This window comes from Crocodylus siamensis, chromosome 4 (genome assembly GCF_052110815.1).
Source record: "Crocodylus siamensis isolate JL-2025a chromosome 4, ASM5211081v1, whole genome shotgun sequence".
NCBI lineage: Eukaryota > Metazoa > Chordata > Crocodylia > Crocodylidae > Crocodylus > Crocodylus siamensis.
In genome coordinates, this window is record NC_143398.1 from 231374292 (window position 1) to 231379863 (window position 5572).

The 5572-nt window shown below is 40.9% G+C and overlaps 1 pseudogene; it reads right to left on the reverse strand.

The window, feature by feature from the left end:
* Positions 1-4714: 4714 nt before the first annotated feature.
* On the reverse strand, positions 4715-5317 carry LOC149867654 (kit ligand pseudogene; annotated as a pseudogene).
* Positions 5318-5572: the final 255 nt, after the last annotated feature.

Below are 5572 nucleotides of genomic sequence, written 5' to 3' on the forward strand. Positions count from 1 at the left end.
AAAGAGAAAGAATTCCCACTTAAGACATAATTTGATCCCAACTCTTAAGCCAGAATAAGTCTTGAATAGTGCTATTTAAAAAATGCTATTCAAATGCTGGCTAAAGACTGTAATGACATTTGCATCTTACATAGACTGCCAGCTCGCTAGGGTCAAAGCTGTCTTTTGGTAAGGTTTGCACAGCCTAGCAAAATGGGATCTTCAGTCCAAACTGTGTCCTCTATATGCTACCACAATGCACAGAGCATTAAATAACAATGATATAGCTACCTGAAAGCATAACATTTAAAGGAAATGAAAGAAAAATGCAAATAAAATCTCGAGAACATAAAAACGAAATCACTCTGGTCAGGTGTTTTAAAATTGCTGGGACTCCTGGACAGTCAGCTTGGTGTCAGGGCATTTTTTCTTAGTCATTTTGCAAATACTGAAAATGTTTTAAAACTTCATTGCAGCAATTCACTGCAAGACATTTTACTCATTTTTCCTGTCTGACACGCCGTCTGTTATTTCCTCTTGCATTTTATCTGATTATCATGGGTTTATGTCAAGTAACTCATGCTATATCCTGTCATGTTGTCCAATCCCAAGAGGCCTAATGTCTTCATGAGAGTGATGTAAAATTGCTTTATTTTGCAAAAGAATATTCACTGAAAATCCTGTTGACAAATCAAGTGTAATTTAAACTTGTTTCTGGCAGAGGTTCAACTTCATTAAGAAAAAAACAAGAAAACTATAGCTTTTATTTCTGTGTTATCTGAAATATGATAGTGTTGACCCAAGATGCAAATACATAAAAATACTAATGAAGAAGTTTTCTCAGTATTTAAAAGTGAAATGTTTGGCAAGCTTTGAACAGATTGGGTATATAAAAATATATAAAATACTGTGTAAATTGGCTTGATTTCTGTAATTCTTCCTAGTTTTTAAAAATTTCTTCACTACTTTTATTTGCAGAAAAGACTACCAATAAACCCCTCCCCCCTGTGATTCCTACTCCATTTATCAACTTATTTCAGTAAAAATTAAAACATTTACACAGTACCACAAATGCATATGATTGTTTGGATTGGAGATGGCATCATCAGAGGCTGAATCCTGAATAAAATGGGTTAGGGCACTTGTCTGGGTCTTAGAAAAATTACGGTTCAATTCTTCACCCAGTCACAAAGTTTCGGTATGATTGTGGACCAATTTCCTATGTATTGATTCAGCAAAATAGTTAGACACCTGCATAACACAGAAGCCAATTGGAATACTTATGAACTTAATACATATACTTTAGTACACTACAGAATAAGGATCTTAATCACCTTACCTCAGTTTCCCTGTTCCTCTTAACTTCTGTTTATTTTGCCTCTGTAGATAGCAAGGTCTGCATTGGTAGCGTGAGTTTGAACTTTATCTACTGCGTGGCACAAGTTTGCAGAACAGGGTGGGGAAGTCTTCTGACCAGTTTACATTGGTAAATTCTTTCTAGAAACATACAATCTTCGTTTCCTTAGATATCTTACTGGCTTTAAAAATAAATAAAGCTACAATCCTGCAAGGTTTTGCACATGGCATTTTCATGTGACTCAGTAGCCTTCCAGAGCAAGGCTGTGTAGGACTGCCTCTCTCCATGGGTGACTGGTGCCTCCAGAGTCTAGCGGGGCACCAGATTGCCAACAGGAGGGTCCCCCAGAGGTTGACCGCGGAACCACCAGTGGTGAAACCAGAAGTGCACTTCCACCGGCGCTTCCAGTTTCACGGCTGGCACTTCCAGGGAGTACACGGCCAATCTCGGGGGTGCACATGAATCCACATGCATGCCCTATACTTCACCAGTGCTTCTCTCTAATAAACACAACAACACAAAATGGAAGCGAGGTTTGGAAGTACTTGCTTTGAGGCCTACAGTACATTTTATGTTGGAAGCTGAAGATCTCTGCCACTCTCTGGTGTGGATTGTTAATATGTTAATTAGCTTTGAAAGATGAGACCATACAAAAAAGCATTTCTTTCTGGAATATTTTGAATTTTAAGAGTTCTGTAATTTAATGTGGTGATATACAACATTTGTTGTTAAGTGACTGCTCTGAATAGTAGATAAAAAGGAAGGGCTGCAGTTAAAATTTAGGATTATGGAGGAAAACTATAAAAAATGCCAAGTCTGAGGAGCCTAATAATATATCATTCTCCTGAGACTGCACCTATGTAACACTTTTGCTGTCATCAGTACTGATCAAGGTGGCTATCAGTCTGTATCTGTTGAGTAATTATATATATTGTAAGGATAACATCAGCCATATAATTTTTATCAGGGGATTTTAGTCCATTAACCTCAGCAACTCTTCCTGCTCATGAATAATCTGTTTGATAAAACTATGGATGGAGAGTAAATTTTCAGTTTCACGTGGTGCATCAGACTCTTAACTACCATAACTGTATTTTCCCCCATAGGAGAATAGGGAAGAAGGACTTTCTCATCTGAACACAAAATCTATATTACTCTCCTTTCTCATCTGAATGCAGAATGCATGCACAATGCCAGCACCTGTGCTCACTTAAAGTACTCCAAAGTAGTACTTTTATTGGCACTAGCTTCTCATAAAACCATCATATTCAGGATTTAGTCCCAAATGATCATGCCTGTTATCACAAATCCAGACAATAATGGGCCACAGAGATTTCTGTAGAAACAGGACCATGGCTCTAGGGTCCTCCATATCCTTTAGCTTTACTGACCTGAAGGAATGGAGTCTGTCCCTTACGAAAGGGTGTCACAGTCACTGTGTTTCCTCTATTCTTGAGGCCACCCCACTGATTGGCATGGTACTCCCCTATCAAAGGCTGTAGCTTTAGGTTAAATTTGAGCCCTTGCTGTGCTGTGCAGTTCTAGCACAATATACCTTGCTAGTCCTTATCTGTTCCAGTTTGTCACAGCCGCAGAGCTGGTGAGCCAAGCTCACAGTAGCGGTCACAGTGGTCGGCCGAGTAGTGGCGGATCGGATACAGAACAGGCGGGATTACTGGCATGGAGATCTGAGGCGTGGAAACATAATGGTTTCTAAACAGATAGGAATTTATTTGACTTAGGTAGTGTTACTTTCTTCAGTTACAGTTAATTACTTGCGAACAATAAACAACGGAGGGGTCTGTTGGCCCACGGGGTTCTCAAGTGAGCCCTTGCTTTCTAGCCGGAGCTAGGTGCGGCTGCCCAACTTGATAGTCCCAGGGCTGGTCAACAGCTCATATAGGGATCAACAGACAAACGATAACTGTAACGCGATGTGACGCCAGTCCAGTGATGGACAACGAGTGGTCAATAGATGAAGCCAAGGTCGAAAGCCGGGATGTGATGCAGCGGAGACGATCTAAGTAAGAGGGCCGAGCCGAGCCGAAGTCAGTCAAAAGCCAGGTAAGCAGAAGCCGTAATCAGTATCAAAGCCGTGGAGACGTAATCAAAATCGAAGTCGGGGTCAAAGCCAAGATAGTCCAGTAACCAGAGGAATCAATACGAGGAGATAAATCAAAGAGGTAAGTCACTGTATGAGGTTGAAAGGAGAACCGGGGAATCAGATCCCAAACTCTTTCTGCCTCGCAGTCCCTGCTGAAAGCAGCCTCTGCTTGCAGATAGAGCAGCTCTCTCTCTCAATCCCCTCACACCGACGCGCCGACAACCCCCACCAAAGGTGGGGGCTCTCACACTAATATTGCAGCCCCTTGGCCAGTCAGGCTGCTACGTTGTTAGAACTTTCTGGATGGTGACATCATGCTCTTAGTGGACTGAGCATGTGTAAGTCTGAGCTCTGTGTGGTGACTGAGCATGTGCAGGACTGAAAGTAGGTCACGGTTGATTGACAGTTCCAAGGGTCGAGCAGGGGGCAAGCTGTGGCTGTACTGTGGAATTTTCCACTCCCTTAGGCTGTCTGCGCATGTCAAATTTAACTTCTTGTATTGGCAGCACTCATATCAAAATTTACTTTGACATGCCCCCTTGCTGTCAATACAGGAGTGTTTAGTTCGAATTCAACAATTATCTTCGAATTCTTCTTCATCCTCGACTTTTACATAGGTCGGTAACCATGTATATACCATAACAGACAGGCTCGACACCTGCTTACTTATACATTTAAATACACAACAAATTAACGAAATAACTATGACGATAACTACTAGGAACGAAATTAACGGGGTTAATAGATTTACCAGCCATGATGAGGCGTTCCACCCAAACCATTTAAACAAACGAGAAAGCCAACCTTGACCAATACCCGGACTAGCATTGATGTCTCTTGAATGATCGAGTTCAACAGTCAGTTATAAATAAATAACTATATACAAAGTCACTCAATTTTTTGATTGGCATCATCTTGGTCTTTTCTGCGGTGTGCTGTTGTCCCTGCTTGCAGATAAACTATGTCTCTCGATGTCTCCGACTGGTCGAGACAGCGGGGCCGGATGCTGCACTCCCTTCTAATCAGCAGTGGGATACTCAGCAGGGCTGGAAAATAAAACAGAAACAGAACAGAACAGGCACCACGACATAACTATTTACATATCTAATCTTAGTGCCTACTGAGCAGAGCTTTTGATGGATTGGGTAATGCTCTGCTGCTTGGACGGGTTCTGTTGGCTGGAACTTCGGTTTCCATGGTTCGGTAGGTTTAACAATTCCTTGGTTCCACAGTTCTTTTTCTTTTTCTTTTTTTTTTCTTTTTTTGCAACATGCTTATCTTATTTTCTTTTTGACAGCCACTACCCCCTCCAGTTTCTTTACTCTCTGGCTTCCTTGCAATGAAAGTGGCTTTGTTTCAGTGACTTTGGAATCATTAAGTGGTGTTCCTGTTGTTGAAGGCAGAACACAGTCGTCATAATTTGAAAACATCTTAAAGGCCTCAATGATGTTGTTAAAATGCTTAAAGAATTCTTCAGGAATGAACTCGCCTTCTTTATAGGGGTGGTTGCTTTCTCTTTTAAAGTTCTTATTTTTATCTGATGCTAGACATTCCATAAGATCGTTCATTATCCTTGCGAGACTATTACTGATTGAGTGGTTGCTTAAAGCTTCAGATATTTGTGAAAATTTGTGGAGCAAATTATTCAGACTCTTTGAAAATTCAGGTACCATCAAATGCAACCAACAATGATTAGGCAGACTTTCCATCTTCTCGATATATTTAAGGGTTATCCTATAATCATTTGGAAGATTTCTGATCAATTTTGGGATATCATTCACATCATCTGTCACTGGATTCTCACACGGTCTATGAGCTCTGACAAGTGGATTAAGTAGGAGCAGAATAATCCAAGTCAGATTCTCAGTCGGTGTCATGTTGGTCTTCCCTTGGGTCTGCAGTTGTCTCCACTCGGGGGCAAATAGTGTCTTTTGTTGCTTTGGGTGAGATGGAATGTGGTGTAGATGTAGTCTTTCGGATGGGATTCAACGTCAATCGGAGCTGGAAGACAAAACAAAACAGGACAGACCGTGTTCTAAAATATAACTATATACAAATATTACATTATGTGCCTATTTCGTAACATCTTTAATTACCCATCGGGTTAGCCAGTTGTGATGCGTTAACGCCTT